The sequence below is a fragment of the Ursus maritimus genome, unplaced genomic scaffold (assembly GCF_017311325.1).
Source record: "Ursus maritimus isolate PB19 unplaced genomic scaffold, ASM1731132v1 scaffold_11, whole genome shotgun sequence".
NCBI lineage: Eukaryota > Metazoa > Chordata > Mammalia > Carnivora > Ursidae > Ursus > Ursus maritimus.
The window spans coordinates 1,567,668-1,586,087 of NW_024423453.1; the positions used below are offsets into that span (position 1 = coordinate 1,567,668).

The window sequence follows — 18,420 nt, forward strand, 5'->3', positions numbered from 1 at the left end:
ACCTATTGCTGGGAGCTTTGAAGAGACATGCAATGAGGATGGACAAGTAGCACAAAAAAAGGAAAGGAAGGGCTAGATCCAGCAGGAGAAACATAGCTTGTAATGACAGTATTAATGACTTTTGGTCAGTGATTAACAGGAGAATGTATTTAAGGCCCCAAAGAAAGATTTCTATATATGATGCATAGCTTATATTGATACATACATGTTTATAGGTAGAGTAACTGGTTTACAGAGAAAAGTTTCATTTTGATTTTGAGATAAAGTGTCTGCTTCTAGGGTTTGAAAAATAGAATAGTTTACCTTTCACCGAAATGAAATGTTTTCCTCATTGAATCTCTTACAAGCTGGTCATGTTGTGAAGCATGGTAGGTAAGAGCACGGCTCCGTTGGCCTGCCACCTACAAAGTGTGTGCTAAGGGACACGACTGAGCATGTGATAATAGTTTGAAGATTAAATGACTAAGCATGCATTCGATAAATCGTAGCAATTTTTATTGTCATTGTTTTTTCATCTACCTTCTAGAAGATAATAGAGAAAGTAGATACTATCTTTTTAAAACACAGCGAGTAGTTGATGAAGATTAAATATACCAGAATAGACTTTAATTTAGGAAACAAAGAAAAATCTGTCTTGGAACCACATTATCCTCAGCAAGATTACAACTTTGACCTTGAGGTTTATTTCATTCAATTAAAAATGTAGATATGTGTGTGGGAGTGAGAACATTTAAATTGTATTCATTGGCTTTCCCTGTTAGATTTTTTTTTTTTTCCTCTATGGCTCTTATTTTAACCTCTGTCTTCATCAGTTACCCTTTGTGTTTATTGTGTTTTGCCTTCTGGGTGATTTTTTTGTATAATCTCAGTGTATTAGGTCAGAGGGAAAACTCAGTGTGTAAGCTGACTGACAGTGTTTTGCATTTTCTTTGAGAATATTTACCATAGCATCCTAAATAGTATTCACCTTTTCTTTCAGAACAGGTAACCAAGTATGTGAGTCATCACTGTATTGATTTCTGAATGTTACTATTTTGGAAATTTTCCAAAACTGAACGAAGCCAGGATCGTTGACCATTGAGGAACTGTGTTGTAACAATAGACTTGTGGTCTCTTATGGGTGTATATTCTAATTGTTGGGATTTTTTTTTTTTTTTTTTAGGGGGCTGTTTGGGGCATAGAAAACTGGAACTTCATGTTCTCCTTGATAGTTTGCCAGCTGGTTTCCAGCCAACCAGATAACTGCTTGTAGCGACATTCATTTCTGTAGCCTCTTGATCCTGTGCCAGCCCATAGAGGGCAATACCACTAAGTCTGCTCACGCCATTCTGAACCAAGGGCACTGCTGTCCCGAATGCCTCAAAGTATAGATAAAAATCTGATACCACCTTAAGGGACTTACAGCTCAAGTTCTGATAAAGCTCCGAGTGTAAAGAATGTATTATTTTACTATTGAAGTTTTGTATTGGTATTTTAAACAGAAAACAGGAAGGCAGATGTATAGTTCTGTTCCTCTGTATTCCTCAGTGTTTGGCCCATAAGTAAACCCAGCCTTGAGGAGTCTAAACATGTACAGACAATGGCCTTCTTCTAGTTTTAGCAGTGCTTCTTCGACCTGTTCTAAAAACACAAGATATTGTATTGTTTCCAACCCTGACCTCCTGATAATTCTTTATTTGGATTACATAGGTTCTCAAATACATCATGTCAACAATTTATTTTGTCACTTCGGATTTCTTTCTAGAATTACCACTGATTAATACCATTATTTTTCTTTTCAGCCAAGCTCAAAGCTTTACTTCTATAATTGAGTCTTTCTTTTTCTCCCTATACCTACAATGCTGCTAGTATCCACTCCTTTCCCCATCAGTAATATTTCCCTGCATGATCGTGTTATTTTACTTCCTCTTCCACCCTCTTGTTCAGACGCGTCCCTTTATGTATGAGCTACAACAATAAGCCAATATCTTGTATGTAATAATTTATAACAGCTTAATCTTTTACTACTCCATACCCGTGAGAATGGCTTTTTTAAAAAAAGTTAGGCAATAACTAGTGTTGGTGAGGATGAAGGAAAATTGGAACCCTCCTACACTGCTGGTGGGAATGTAAAATGGCACAGCCATTCACTCTGCAGAACAGTTCAGCAGTTCCTTGGAAGGGTAAATATGGAATTATATGACTCAGCAATTCCACTTCCAAGAGAATTAAAAATGTATGTCCACACAAAACTGACAAACAATGAATACCCATGTTCAAAGCAGCATTATTCACAATAGCCTACAGGTGGAAACAATGCAAGTGTCCATCAACAGATGAATAGACAAACAAAATGTGGTATATACATGTAATGGAATACTATTCAGCCTTTAAAAGGGAGGAAATTCTGACATGTGCTACAAGATGGACAAATCTTGAAGACATTAGGCATAGTGAAATAAGCCAGGCACAAAAGGACGTATATCATATGATTCTGCTTATATGAGGTACCTGGAATTGTCTGATTCATAGAGCCTGAAAATAGAATTGTATTTGCCAGGGCTTGGGAGAGGGGAGGTTGGAGAGTTATTGGTTAATGGGGATAGCGTTTGAGTTTGGGAAGATAAAAAATTTCTAGATATGGGTGGTGGTGATGATTAAGACTGCTTAATGCATAGAATTATACATTTAAAATATGGTTAAAATGCTAAATTTTTTGTTGCATGTATTTTACTACAATATAAAAAGACTTATAAATGAATGTTCATAGCAGCATTATTTATAATAGCTATAAAGTAGAAATAACCCAAATATCCATTATGAATAAAGGATGGTATATCTATACAGTGGAATATTACTTGGCCACAAAAAGGAATGAAGTACTGAGTCACAATAAAACATAAATGAACCTTGAAAATACTATACTAAGTGCAAGAAACCAGACACAAAAAAGTCAAATTCTGCATGATTTCATTTATTTGAAATACCCAGAATGAGCAAATACATAGAAACAGAAGGATGATTAGCTGGAGGAGGGACAAATGAGGACTGACTCCTGCTGGGTAATGAATTTATTTTGGGAGTGATTAAATTGTTCTGGAATTTGATAGTGGCAATAATGGCACATCTTTTTGGCTGAAACCCACAGAAATGTATACTTTAAAATAATTTTGTGGTATGTGAATTATATTTCAATTTTTAAAAACCCTAAGTGTTAATACATAACTCTTGTGATGCTGTGTTTCTAAAGAAACAGCATGTTGTCTGGTCTTGGCTTACTATTTCTTGCTATAGAACTTTGAGAAAATTAAGTGACCTCCCTTCTTACTCTGTAAATTAGAGATAGCAATAACTACCTCACCAGATGTTTGTGTTAAATGAGATAACATATGTAATGCATCAAGCACGTGTCTGGCATTTACAAAGAACCCAGTAAATCTACTAAGACCCCTTGGGGACGTGAGCCGTCAACACCTCTCAGTACTATTCCAGGTATTATTTCCAGATATTCCAGAAAATGACCCAACTTCTTTAGCCACATATCACTAGTCTGTACATTCTAGCTCAAATCTGCCTCTCCAAATTCTTCTAATGCTCCTTTGTAGAAAATCTGTCAGAATGGGCTCTTCAGTCTCCCCCAATTTGCTACACATATTCTAACAGCTGTGTCTTTGAAAATCCTCTCTCCCTGTTCCTTTCTCTGACTTTCACCCTGCCCTGAGAACTCAGAAGACTCTCTTCACACATTCAACTTTCTCCCTATTTCAGTTCATGGTCATCTCTACTTTTGGAGCATCCAAGATTCTCACTACATCTTTGACTAATGAAGCCTTACTTTGGTTATATTTGTAAAGTAAGTGTCTTGTTAGGTGATCAGATTAAAATTTGTATTCAATCTCTTGAGCTAAATTAAAGTCCCTGAGCATAAGGACTACATGTTACAATGTTCTGCCTTTACCATCACACTTAGCACGTTGCCTTGATACACTATATTCTGAATAAACATTTGCTACTTATAAGTCAAGTTAGTGCTGCCTCTCAACAAGGACAAGGCCTTAAATTAATGATTCTCGATCCTGGCTGCACCCTAGAATTACCTGGGGATTAAGGCTTCATTTTTAGCCCAAGAGATCAGAATCTCTGAGCATGAGGCCTCAGCTTCCCGCCCAGGTGATACAATTACAGCCAAGGCTGAGAACCACTGGATTCAACAGATGAAGTAATATAACCCAGTGGGTCCCAAGACTAATTGATAATCAAGGTCAAGATGTGAGGATTGCTGGTTGGGCAGAGATGCTTTGGGCATTGCGAAGTTTTCTCTACAAGTATCAGTATTATATTATATTATGGTGCATCTCGGAGTTTTCGTTGCTTTGAGAATGATCTTCCAACCCTGAATTTTTTAACAGCCAGTGATATAGTTGGACGTATCCAGTTATGGGCATCTATAACCTTTTAAACTTTACATGGTAGTTTTCATACCAAATGTACGTCTTGTTCCTTTTTGCTAACTTAAAAATATTCAAACTCTGTGTCTTTTCCAGGCTGGCCAACATCATCATCAAACCCTCTTAAGATTGTCTACTTGCCCTTGCTCCTGTTGAGTTACCACACTTGGAAGCAGGAGATGGGCTCAGCAGCAGCCAACAAGCCATGATCCAGGAGGAGCAGTAAGGGATAGAGCTGCTGGTAAGATGCTGGGGACAGCTGGTGCTTGGTTTCCGAGAAATATAAATTTATTCATAATTTTATGGTCAATCTCTCTTCTAACGTTCAACTCTAAATTACTCTGTACTCTCTCAAATACATTAATTACCTATGCTTGGGACACATGGGTTAGATTTTAAGATCTATGAATGTCCTAGAATTTTGTACTAACCTGGATGGATGGATGGATGGATGGATGGATGGATGGATGGATATGTAGCTACATTGTTTTCTGGGGAAGAGGTAGATTTTTGTCAGATTCTCAATGTCTTGAATTTTTTTAAAAAAGATAAGAGCCATGTAAATATAACGATAAGCATGGAAAAATGTGATATCTACAACCACTTGTCACAGTATTTCTCCTCTCCATTTTTACCTCATTTTGGCCACTTCGTCTCATTTGTTGAGGATGAAAAAAAGTGATTATTTGTGATTATGGTGAGCACCTATAAGCCTAGGCAGCCAGTTTTCATGATGATTTTGTCCCATAGAACCATCAGAGATACAAAGTATACAATGACAGATTTTGGGAAAGCCTATGTAATTTTTTCACATGATTTTTCTGAAAATATAAATAGAGGAACTGACAGAGAGGGAGATACCAAGTACTTTTTTTCATCTACAGTTGATGTTAATAAAGATCAATTTGTTCTGAATGCCCTTCACTGACAGGATAACGAGTGGCCCAACCTAAGGGTTATTTATCACACCATTAACATTTATATAGATGAACAGAAGTGAGAAACTGATAGCGGATATTTTTTTCCAGAATATTCAAGATGGACACCAGAATGAATTCAATGCATACCTTTGCCTGTACTTTAAGTCAATTAAAATTATGGGGCCATCGTTGGAAAGAAAATGGATGTTAGATTAAAAAAAGAAGAATGAGGTTTTTTTTTTATTTTTTCTTCTGTAACTCTGTTAGCAGGTAGTTCGGCTTCAGTTTCACTGAACATAACAAATCTAAAAGGCCTATGTAGCTGTAATCTGTGCCCTCACTCTAGATGCCTGAGGATATAAGTATCCACTCTGCCACTTGATACTTCTTAGAGACTGACCTGGTGCTGAGAAGTCCTTCCCAGTGTGTCCTCAGGTAAACTCCCATGATTCCTAGATGTTGCCATTTTCAAGACATAAGGGAGCTACATCTCCCTAGATTACCTCTCTACCCTAGGAATTTTAAGTCACTCTGTAAGGGAAGGAGAACTCAGCACTGCTAACTCTCAGAATGAAAATTTTCCCCTTGCATGCTAATATTTTTAGAGTATTCATTGTCACTGAAAATAGACTTCCTCTTTCCCCTCTCGTGCTGGAAAATCTTAGGTAATTATGAATAAAGCATTCTTTGCTTTTCCCCTCCTCCCGTAATGGATGCTTTACCTCTTTCTGTGAGGACTGTGGCTACTCATTCTGTGCTTGACCTTTATGTGAGAACTGAGATGCAATTTTAAAATGGAGTTTTTACAATAACAGTCAGAATTTTTCTCTTCTTGGAGATGAAGTGTAGGTAAGGAAGGAAGTGCAAAGTTTGGGGAAAAAATGTAAGAGAAATTACTAACAAGAAAAGAAGAAATTAAAGTATTAGCTATTTGAGAGAGAGAGAGAGAGTGGGGGCGAAAGATAGATTGATTTCACAAGTAACTCCCAGAGGAGCTCTTCCCTCATATCCAAAAAAGAATATTATTTTGTATTTAGCTTTTTACAGTTGGATAAGCTTAGCCGAGGAGATATTTTCAGTGATAAATAAACCTAGGATTTATTTTTAATAATATTTACTAGCTTTGTGTTCTTGGAGAAATTATTTAACCTCTTCAAGCCTTGTTTTATTCAGCAAGGAGGAAAATAGGTCATAAGTAACAATAATAGTATTATATACGTATATGGATATATATGTACATGCATAGATAATGTGTACAAGGCCTGGCACAATTAAATTCTAAACCTTATATTAGCATTTGTTTATTATTATTATTTTTACTATTATTAATGTTGCTTTCAGTTTTTAAATAAATTCAATCAAAGAGTATTTCTTGAGTGCCTATCAAGTACCAGGCACTCTTTAGGAACTAGGGTACATTACTGAGCAAAAAGGTTAAAGTCCCTGTACTTGTTTAGCTTAGAATCTAGAGTGGCAGACAGATATAAACAAGACAAATAAATAAAAATATATAGTGCAGTAAATACCAAGAAGTGCTAAGCATAAAAAATTTAAGACAGAAAAAAGAAAATTGGAGGGATGGTGAGGTAGGAGTTGAAGATGCAGTAACCAAGAAGATTGACTAATGAGAAGATTAATTTTGAGTAAAAAATCTAAAAAAAATGTATACAAATAGACCATAAAGTCATACAGGGGAGAACAGGTAGAGGAGAATGCCACAAAGAACTAGAATGGTAAAAAGTTTTCACAGAATGATTCAAACAGAATCAGAGACCTTATGCAGCTTAATCTTTACCATCGGTAAATATGTACACATATACCAAGTAAGTGATACAGGTAAGAACGTTGGAAGTTCAAGGAATAGGAAGGTCCATCTAGACTAAAACAGTTAGAGGAGGACTTTGCAAAGGAAGGTGGCAGATGGTGGCCTGGATTTTGAAGGATAGGAAGAAATTGGATAGTTGGCAAAGGAGTGCAGACTTTCAGTTATAAGACGAATAAGGTCTGCGAGTCAAATATATAACATGGTGTCTGTAGTTGATACCACCGTATTGTATAATTGATTTGCTAAGAGAGTGGAAGTGTTCTCACACACACAAAGCATGGTAGATACGTGAGGTGATGACTATGTTTATTAACTTGATAGGGGAACCCTTTCATGATGTGTATGTATAGCAAATCATCACATTGTGCACTGTAAATATCGTACAGCTTTATTGGTCAGTTATACCTCAGTAACACCGAAAGAAAACCTCCAAAGAAAAAGTTCTAATTTAAGTTATTTTTATGTATTACAGTTCCATAGCCTTCCCACTGTCATCCGTAAAAACAGTTACAACAGCAACAACAACAAAACAAACAGGGAATGATATTCCAGTGGAGAAGTGGAAGAGAAACAGCATGAGATGGAAGAAATAAGGATGTTGGTGTTGAGGGCAGGTGGGCGAGGCAAAGGATGAGGTGGGAGGCAGAGGGAGGCTACCTTGTATAGAGATGGCAAGTGGTGGGAGAAAAGATAGAAAAGCAGGTGAGGCCAAATTTTGTAAAGCTCTCAGGCCAGGCTAAAGATGCTTACATGCCATCATGCAAATACTGAGGTGCAGTGGTAGGTGAGTAACCAGATGCATTCAGGTCATTAACAATACTATTATTTTGATAAGTTCAGGATAGTATGGAGATGGAGGAAGTGGTTGAAGTGATTCAGGAGTGAGGTTGAGAACATGGATTATAATGTTAGCGGTAAGACTGAGAAGGGAAGGTAAACCTGATAGGGAAAATCATGAGAATTTAATCACTAATTGCAAATAGAAGATAAGAGTCAAAGTTTTCAGGTTTTAAATGACCAGTTGAGTGTTGGCATTAAAGGAAATAGGGAAGCAGGGGCTTATCGTGAGTTTGAATTCATGGTGAGGGAGGTGAGACAATCCAGGGTAGGTGTCCTCAAGACTACTAAGGATAAAGTTCATGCAATGTTTGACAGGCTGAATTGAGTTGCTAAGAGAAATGTTTCACTGTGCATTGAAATCTGTGTAAATATTAACCTAGTGCAAAAATTGTATGAGAATATGCTTATCGAAATGTTGTATTTTTACACCAGGTTGGAATAACAGAGAATCATAAAAGTATTGCTCAAAAATGGGCCATTAGACATCACTTTCATCCAATTGGCTAATTTTATGGCAGATTAAAGGGTACCCAGACATAATACATGACTTCCCTAAAGGGCATGTCATTAGCTATTGGCAAAACCTGGACTAGCCCCAGGTGTCCTTATTGAGACCTACTACCCCTCCATGTCATCTGTTAGAAGTGTTAGTGATTTATATTTTACTGTCTTGTTTGTGGAGAAAAGAGTTAGAAGGTTTGTATTTGCCCATTATAACTCTCTTGTAGCCATTCTTCTAATTATTATGCACATTCTCACCCTTTCTCATGAAACAGACCTTACTCATTTACAAGCTTCACTCTTCTTGCCTTAGTCATTTTCTCCCACCTATGGTCATTGTTGATGTATTCTGATTAAAAAACAGGTCATCTTTCTATTTCATCAATAGTTTGAGACAGAACAGTTATTTCTAATATTGTATTTTTTCTTTTATCTTTTGGAAGAAAAATGGCTTTTTTTATCGCAAATTTAAACACCACGTAGGCTTTAAAATGAAGACTCCAAATGTCTTGTCCTTGCAGACCAGTCTTATGAACTGAAATCCATCATCATTATTCTAACAAACCCAACTGATTTATCCTTTGAGTCACAGGACTTTAAAACAAAAATAGATCCTAGAGATAATCTAATGCAGTGCTCTTCAAACTATTATTCTCCTACCCGTCTGTTACTAAATGTTTTCTTCTTTTTAATAGAATGTAATTATCTAGCAGTGTGCAGAAGTGTATTTAAAAGAGGGAAATGTTTACTTTTTTATTTACAATAGTGCTACCAATCTTTCTTTATGTTTCTTTACTCTCTCCATTACACATGCCACATTATGATAGAAGTCATGGCTGAACTGTATGAAAGCTGTGTCTTGTGTATATTTTAAGGCCCAGATTGGTCTCATTGTTTCTATGTCCCAAGAGACTGAATTACAGAAGACTACTGACATTCTCATGGGATTCTGCTGAGAACTTTGGCAATCCCTGAATTCACAAATAGCACTGTAGCTTTTTTTTTTTTTTTTGCATTAATGCCTATCCACATGTGACCTGTACTATGAGTTTAGAACAAATAAGCCATGCTAAAATAGACTACACACTATGAAAGTTATTTTCACCATTCTTGTTTCAGTTTCCCCATCAAACGGTGAAGTATCAGTTGTCTCCATTGATCTCATAGGATATTTTAAGCAGAAATGAAAGTCTTGGTGAAAACACTTTGTATTCTGAAAGAAAGTTGCAATGCAAATGAAAGCATTAGAAATGTTTACCCATCTTTACAGATGTTAATCTGGCCAAAGCTTTTTCTCAAAATGTGAAATAATGTAGTCAATGTGTTCTCCCCTTATGGAGGGGCAGAGGGGGGAGGAGGGATGTTCCAAGTGCTCAATTTGAGGATGGGAGGGGGAGGTAAGGAACTGTGTGGAAGGTGAGTAGTTGGAACTTCAAGTGTCTAGGCATAGCAACATCATATATAAAGTTAACAGTATTTCAGAGCTTGAACCCCACACATACTCAGTTGTAACTAACACTTACATAAGTAACATTTGCTACTGAAATATTTTTTTCCTGCAGTATCCTACCCAAATTAAATTTATTGCCGTTGGGATTTGTGCTTTTGTTAGCTATTTTGGGAGACTTTAGGGATGTATTCAGTGTTCTAATTCCAGTAGTATTGATGAACATAAGTGCTTCACTATAGGAAAGAGATTTGAAAGGTATAGTAAATGATATTTAATGCCTACTGGATGATAATTTTAATGAATAAATACACTCAAGACCTTGTTCAGTAAAACATGAATTTGGAAAATGTTTTGAAAATTCCAGAAAGTTTAGTCGATGATAGATTTTCTTCTCTAGCAGTTTTTGTTTTGTTCTGTTTTTCCGTCTCAGGGAGGAGGAGAAAAGTAGTCAGTGTACTTCAGAACACAGGCTCTTTGGGAGGCCATACGTTTGGCATTGTTGTCTGGGTGCTTTGTGTTATTAAGAGGACATAGCTGGGAATGAACACAAGCTTGCAGGGCTAGATCAATATGCTAGATCTCTAGAGAGAATTTTTGGAAATATTTTTGAGCTCCCGGTTCCCTAACCAAATAGTAAAGTAATTATTAGAATCCATGGCTTTTCTAGACTATGAGAATTCATAGAAGAGAGTAAATAAATTTCTCAATTAAAATGCAGAATTGATGGGGCGCCTGGGTGGCTCAGTCGTTAAGCGTCTGCCTTCGGCTCAGGGCATGATCCTGGCGTTCTGGGATCGAGCCCCAGGTCAGGCTCCTCCGCTGGGAGCCTGCTTCTCCCTCTCCCACTCCCCCTGCTTGTGTTCCCTCTCTCGCTGGCTGTCTCTATGTCTGTCAAATATTAAATAAATAAATAAATAAATAAATAAATAAATAAATAAATAAATTTTAAAAATGCAGAATTGAGCACTTGGACATATTAAATGTATTTCACTTGGGACAAAAAATGTATAGCCTTTTGTCATATTTATAAAGTATAAAACCAGGTAGTCTCAAAAAGGTTTTATTTCTCTTGTTCAGTTTCATACTTTCTTGAGGTATAATGTAGTCGTTTTCTTTGTTTAATTTGTACTTTAGTTGTCCCCTTCTCATTTTCAAAGGTTCTACCTTCATCAGGTGGGTCAGTTTTCAGGCATTTTAAAAATTGAGTTTACTTTGATGCTTATTCTACTAGCAAGTTTTACTAGCAAGGTAGTAAAGCATATCTGAATGAATGCCTAGCACATGGTAAGTATTTAATAGTTTTTGATTGAGTGATGGGTTTATCATCCTATAGGAAGGAAGGTACTTAATATCAAAATATTTTTTAAAAACTTCGGTTTTTATTAATGATGTAGAAGATACTTCCCTTCATTAACATGGGTCATACAACTGGAATTTATCAGAAAATGCCTACTTTCAAATCTTTATCAAGGCCAGTTTAAAAGGGCTGAAGGGGAAGAGAAGTGGCCAGGAGATAAAGGAATTCACTAAATGTATGAGACTCAAAATGTTTATTAAATTTGTAATTTTACAATTGTAAATTTCATGATATTATAAATTGCTATTACTATCATTTGAGAGAAAAGTTACATATTTAAAAGCTCAAAGAAAATGATTATTTTCTTCCATGCCATGCAGGAATGTTCTTTATCATCTTCCTAGAAAGGACTAATCTAGACCTGATTGGGTTCTTCTCATAATGGTCAGCGCACTGATTCAGCACGTTTTTAGGAAGTCCTGCTGGTTTGGTGTCATGCTGAGCTACAGTCTGCATTCATTAAAGAATGTTGGATCCCTTTTTCCTACAAAGGTCCCTGAAATATTAAACTGTGGTATGCGGTATTTTAGATACCGTCAGATCATCCAGGGCTCCCCTCTCATTGTCTGGGCACTGCGAGTCTGTCCGTCTAGCCCTGGAGCACACTTGCTTCCTTGCCTGAGAGTACACGCTGCTTCATCTCACTGCAGTGGCAGCATACTTTTTTTTTTCCCCCACGCGAGCAGCTCATAAACCAGATCTGTGATTGTCTAAACCAGTGTTAAAGATTTTAACATTTAATTTATTAAATTCCATTTTGTTATTTTTAGTTCCTCTTTTAAGCCTGGTCAAATTTATGGAAATTTATGTCCATTCCATGTATTGTTTATAAACACATGCTCTCTTCTCTCTCTTTCTCATTTCCTCTATAAATTTTGTAAAGATGACTTCTTTGTTGTTATTGATTTACATGTTGATATAATTTCTGTTTTTTTTAAAGTGGGTAATCATTGAGAGAACAAGTCATACGTTTCTAATTAAAATCTTAAACCTAAAATTTAGAAGAGCTCTTATGCATTATGTCTTCCATCTCCTCTGGAAAATGGAGGCATCAGACATCTTACTTTATAGGAGAAAAGGATCTACTTTCTTGACATAACACCATACTTTTAAAACTTTAAAAGTTAGCTTTACACTTATAACCAGCAGCATAATAGATGGCTCCCACAGACTGGAGGCAGCTGGAGAAGGATGAGTTGCACTCTGCCCATCCCCCCCCCACCCCCACCTGTCCCCCTTCCCTAAACAGAGGGCAGATACGGAGATGGTAAGACCTGACTGGAGTCACTGTGAGGTGTTTGTTCAGTGAGTTGGACACAGTGATGAATCATGAACCTAAGGATGTACTAGGAGGTAGGCTTCCACATGTCGAAGTAATTTTCTCAGTTCTGAATTCGTGGTTCCTTTTGCCTTTGTTTAAAGATGTCCCATTGGTTGTACAGACAATGCATTTTTCATCTTATTTTCCATATAACCAATTTATCAGGAATAGCAGGTAATATACCTGATAATAGATCATAGAAACTTGAGAATGTTTGGTCTAAGTCACATTAGAATACGAGGGTCAGAATGATATAATAAGCACAACTGGCATTGCTGTGAAGAACCGTGAATTGTTTTTAGAGGCTATTAGAACGGATGTATATACGCTTTAAACTTCCATGATTGTTTCTCTAAGCCTCGGTTCATCAGTTATTTCTGTTTGGGAAAAGTCCTTCAAGAGTTTTGTTTTGTCAACGTAGGAAAAGGTATATTTATGTATAAAAAATATCTAACTCCCTACTGTTTATATGTTCACTCAGCCATTATCTAATTACCTTTTTACTTTTCATTTACTCCCTTATACTTTTTAACTGTTTTTCATTTTCAGTGAAAACACTGCTTCTTGTTTGTCTGATATGAATACACACACACACACACACACACACACACATTTTTTAAATAACTAGGTCATACTCCTAATCAAAATGAGAAAGAAGGTTGATTTCACTGGGGTGCTTTTGCTGTGTTTTAGGTTCATGAGATAATTATGTCTTGAGACACTTGATAATACTGTGATTGAAAGACCTGTTGCTGAATCCTTCTGCCCCTGGAATATTGATAAGAATTCCCTATAAATTCAGTTATTCAGCTGAATCATATAAGTACTTGCAAATCAAGAGTTGACCTTGGAAACATTACATCTGATATATTTTAAAAAGTTGAATGAATTGCCCTTTAAAACAAAATCACTTCTTCAAAAAAGGCCCCATTTCCCCCAAATATATAGTAGAGAAGAAATCTTTTCTTATTGAAGTGATTCAGACTTATATTATTTGCTCTCTTGTTTAATGAAAGGGATTTCTTGAAAATTTTATGGAAAGTATATTTTTACATGCAATCATAATAAGTAATACAACAGGTATAAGGCCAAAAAAAAGGATTTAAAAAATAATAAATAATGTGTGCGTTGGTGCTATGCTAATTTCTGTGCCCATTTCAGTGCTCAATAGCTTTCTGTAATTAAAATTATCAGTTGATAACATTTAAACTGGGCACTTTATTAAATGGAGGTATTGCTTATATATGAGCTTTTTAAAAAAACTTAATTTTACTGAGGGCATTTCAGGACTACTAATCATGGATTACATGAAGCAAAGTATGAAGCAAAGTATAAAGCAATAGAAGGTCACCTCTGTCCCTCGAAGGGATAGAGTTGAGTTCCTGCCAATATAGCTAAATATGGTATTATTAACAGGACACCTTCATCCAAAATCTGTACATTACCAACTCCTGCCCTCTAGATTCGTGTGACCGTGCAAATTGGTGCCTATTTCCTGAGATAACACCTGCCCCCCACCTTCAATCCTTGACATGTTGTGAACATAGATATATGTGCAATGAACTAGTTCCCAGAGAAATAAATGAATGAGTACACACACACACACACACACACACACACACACACACCCCTCTTCAAACTTTATTATTACAGAGGATTTGCAAAAACTGTGGATAAATAAAATGTATTAATCTTACTTAATGGATAGATGATGCTGAAAGTAATATGAAAATCAAATTAATTGTTTTTCCTCACCCTTGCCTTTGAGAAGCCTGAGTCTTTTGAGAGGTAAGGTGACTACTTCAGGGTGGAGTGGTGCTGGGTCTGCCTCTCAGATCCTCTGAATGCATACATAGTAGCTTTCTACCACTGCGCCATACAGCCTCTATCTTAAAAAGTCTGTAATTCATGGTTTTTCTTTTTAATCTTTTTCATAAACTGATACATTTTTATTAAAGAAATTATTAAAGGAAACACTTTTCTAATTACCCATTGTTCTCAGATACCTTAGTGGTTGTTTTTCTTCTCTGAAATTCTGTGTTCCTTAAAGGCAATGGGTTTTTCTGTCCTCTTCTGACGGACACTTAGTTTAGTAACATCATAACTTTAATCAAGCAGTCATGGCCACATTAAGCCTTTATTTTGAACCATATTTCTACTTTTTATAATGAAGCTTGGGTGGTTTTTTTTTTTTTCTTTTCCCTTCATTACTTGTAATTTATTGAAGAGAAAGTACCACTCTTTAGGTTCTATAGTTTTGTAATTGATTAACTGACAACAAAATAATGGATACTATATTAGCACCATAAATATTTTTTGTATCAATTTTTTATTTACATTGTAGTTAGTTAACATGTAGGCTAATATTGGTTTCAGGAGTAGAGTTTAGTGATTCATCACTTACATAAACACCCAGTGCTCATTACGACAAGTGTTCTCCTTAATACCCATCACCCATTTAGCCCATAAAGAATTTATTGTGAAGAAATGGAGTGGCTGTTAACTATACCAGGCAAAATGAAAATTTAGTAAATGCAAACATTTTCTGGAACAAAGCAGAATACCAGTATATAAAGGTATCAACTATAATTGGTTACCTGGACAAATATTTTTAAATGTTTTAAGAAATGTCAGTGAAAACATTTAAATTGTGTAGTCATCCACATAAACTGAAAATGACCTAATGGAGTTTGAGGTCCTGAAGTACTTGGACTTCTCTTTTATCCCTATTATGCTCCCTACACTGTGCTTGGAACATGGTAGGTAATTAATAAATGCCTGGCAGATGAATAATGATTATCACTGATTTACTGAATGAGGAAGAGAGTTGGGAAAGTGGTTTCTATCAACATCAAGTTGGTTACTTTGAAACATTTTATATAAGATTTGGGAGGAAAATAAAAGTGCACCGTATGATTATGCTATATTAAGAATTATTTCCATTCTTATACCATATAAATTCATTTTTGGCCTACATAATACACAAAGCACCAAACTGGTTTAGAAGATAGTTGGAAAGGATGTGGTAGGAGAGGGTTTTAAACTGTGGATTTACTGGAAATAATCTTGTTTCTAACTGTTTAAAATCCTAAACAATACTGTAAACAGTAGGGAATTGAATGTGCTCTTGTCAGAGAAAGGTCTTTGTATATATTAGCACATTTCATCACACAGAGAGGAGCGCCTGGCTTTGGGAAACATACCTACTGAACTCTTAATTACAGTAGTTATCCTGCCAAGTGCTACAGAATACCAGAGAGTCAGAGCCATGAGTGAGGATGTGGAGGAAATGTCTTAGGCAAGATTTGAGTAAGTTTTAATTATGGTAAGAAATACACAACCTCTGTGAAGTCATCCCCAACTCCTTGAAGCAAATTTAGCCCCTTTCTTTTCTATGTCTCCAAAGCATGTTTATAAAAAAAACTAATCACAATATTTCCTTATGATGTTTCAAGAATCTCTGTTCCTCAGGGACAAGAATCTTGAATCCTTCATACATACCAGCCACTTAATAAATATTCAAATGAATAATGGGCTACTATTGCCTAAAAATACAGAAACCTTGTAATATCAGGTATATAGCTGATAGAAAAAAGAGCTCTCAGTTATTCAGAATAATTTACTTATAAAGAGATCTTTAGTAATCTCTTCTTTTTCTGTGCTTTTTAAAATTTAAATAGCATAAGAGTTATTTATTTCTTAGAAAATTGAAAGAGTGTCTCTGAGAACATTTGAGCTCTGGGCCTAATTGCCAGATAATAATTTGAAAAGTTTAAAGATTATAGTCCAAAGGTATAAATTTATTTAGGCATTGTACCTCTTTTGAGCTTATTTTAGCAGTGAATATTTCCCTATACCACCATTCTATCTATCTAGGTTTTCTAATTTGTTCATCGAAAGTGTATAGCATTTTATTTTTTAATATTCTTTATATCTGTATTTATAGCACCTCTGTCTACACTCATTTGTGGTTTTTTTTTTTTTTTTTTCTTATTGCCTTAGTGATTTTTCTGTCCACTGTATTCCTTTTCAAAGAATCTGCTCTTGGATTTATTCATTGAACCTACTATATATATGTTTTTGTTGTTAATTAACTCTCTTATTATTAATTACTTTTCTTTGCTTAACTTTGTTTTATTTTCCTAAATTAATGGGTTAGAATGCTTATGTCATTTATTTTTATTCTATTTTGTGTTGTAAAAGATTTTAAGGCTGTGGTTATAATTTGCCTACAGCTCATGCATTCCAAGATGTGCTATATTCATTACCTGTTTTTCAGAAATCCTTTCTTTTAAAGTGTCCATTTTAAAAAAATAAAGTTTTCAGAACACCTGGGTGGCTCAGTTGGTTAAATGGTTGCCTTCAGCTCAGGTCATGATCCCAGGGTCCTGGGGGCTCCTTGCTCAGCAGGGAGTCTGCTTTTCCCTCTGTCAGCTGCTCCCCCTGTTTGTGCTCTCTCTCTCTGACAAATAACTAAATAAAATATTTTAAAAAAATAACGAAGTTTTCATTTCTTCTTTGAGCATAAAGTTATTTAGAAAAATAAAAATAAAAATCTGTTCAGCTTATTCTCCACTGAACTGATTTTTTGCAGTAGGAACTTTTTTTTTCCTCCTTTGGTTCTATTTTATATTTTGCTGTAGAATATGTTACCTAGCTCTCTTTTCCTTAACTTCTTAATTTCATCTCTTTTCCAATTTAATCATCCATCTGCTATTTCAAAAAGTACTTGTGAAAACTTCCCTTGGCAGGACAAGGCACAGGAGATCTACAATTTATTTCTTGAACACTAAGCAAATCATTTCTAAAAGCGTGCTCTTCTACTCCTGTTGAGTAATATGTTATTTTTTTTTCTTTTAGTTGAAGTTCTGGTTTTTTCATAGGTACTGTTCTGGATTTGCTCCTCCTACTCATACATCCTTGAAGGAGGGCTGATTCACCTACTATCACAAAAGTATGATAGTACCTTAGACTATTCAAAACATTCTTTTACTGGGACATTTAGAACATTATTACTTTTCTCTGTTTGTTGAAACTATTGCTTAAGAGATCAGGTCCTCCCACCTCCCAGTCTATGTTTGTATTTCTCTTTCACTTGTCGTGCTCTAGTCCAGTTCATAATTTGGTTTTGTCTGATTTCCCTCCTTCTTCCCTCCCTCCCTCTTCCTTCCTTCCCTTCCCTTGTCTCCTCTCACCTCTTCCCCTCCTCTCTCTGCCTTCCCTCCCCTCATCCCGTCTCCCCCAGATAAGGGGTATTGGGGCAGTCAGATAGGGTTTTCTTTATTTTCTACAACTGGCTTAGGAAGAGGAATTGTGATTAGACTCTTAGTGTTGTCCTTTAATATGGATTCCTCTGCAGTTTATCCATAAATTCCTCAAACTTTCTGCCTTTCAGCTGGCACTGTTCCCTGGTATTTTAGTGCTGATGCAGGATATTTTCCAATTTTTGTTTTTCTTTGATTATTTCAGTGATTCACTGGGAAGAGGGCTTGGATGTCTGCTCTTATGTTACCACTTCTCTGCAAGTCCTCCAGCCTAATTTTGTTCATGAACATGATGAAAATTAGCTCAAATGGATTTAATATTGGATGCTGCTTTCAAGGAAATTCAAAATAGAAAGCAGGCTTTCAAGAAGAGAGAATAAATTATCAGCCAGTCTCACAAGGACAAAAATAAGCCAAATCTTATGAAACAGGTTTTGGAGTAAACTTTTTTTTTTTTACATTTCTAATTTAAGTTGAACGCTTCAAATGAAACTGAAGAGCTAAAATCTTTAACT

General features: G+C 35.8%; 1 protein-coding gene across 1 annotated transcript in view; it reads left to right on the forward strand.

Annotated features, from left to right (window-relative positions):
- The window catches only part of TET2 (tet methylcytosine dioxygenase 2), a 126,744-nt gene that overhangs the window by 32,566 nt on the left and 75,758 nt on the right, over window positions 1–18,420 (forward strand). The window contains exon 2 of the mRNA XM_008689387.2: window positions 4,524–4,668. The gene's annotated coding sequence lies outside the window, so the exon portion shown is untranslated. The remainder of the gene's footprint in view (window positions 1–4,523; window positions 4,669–18,420) is intronic.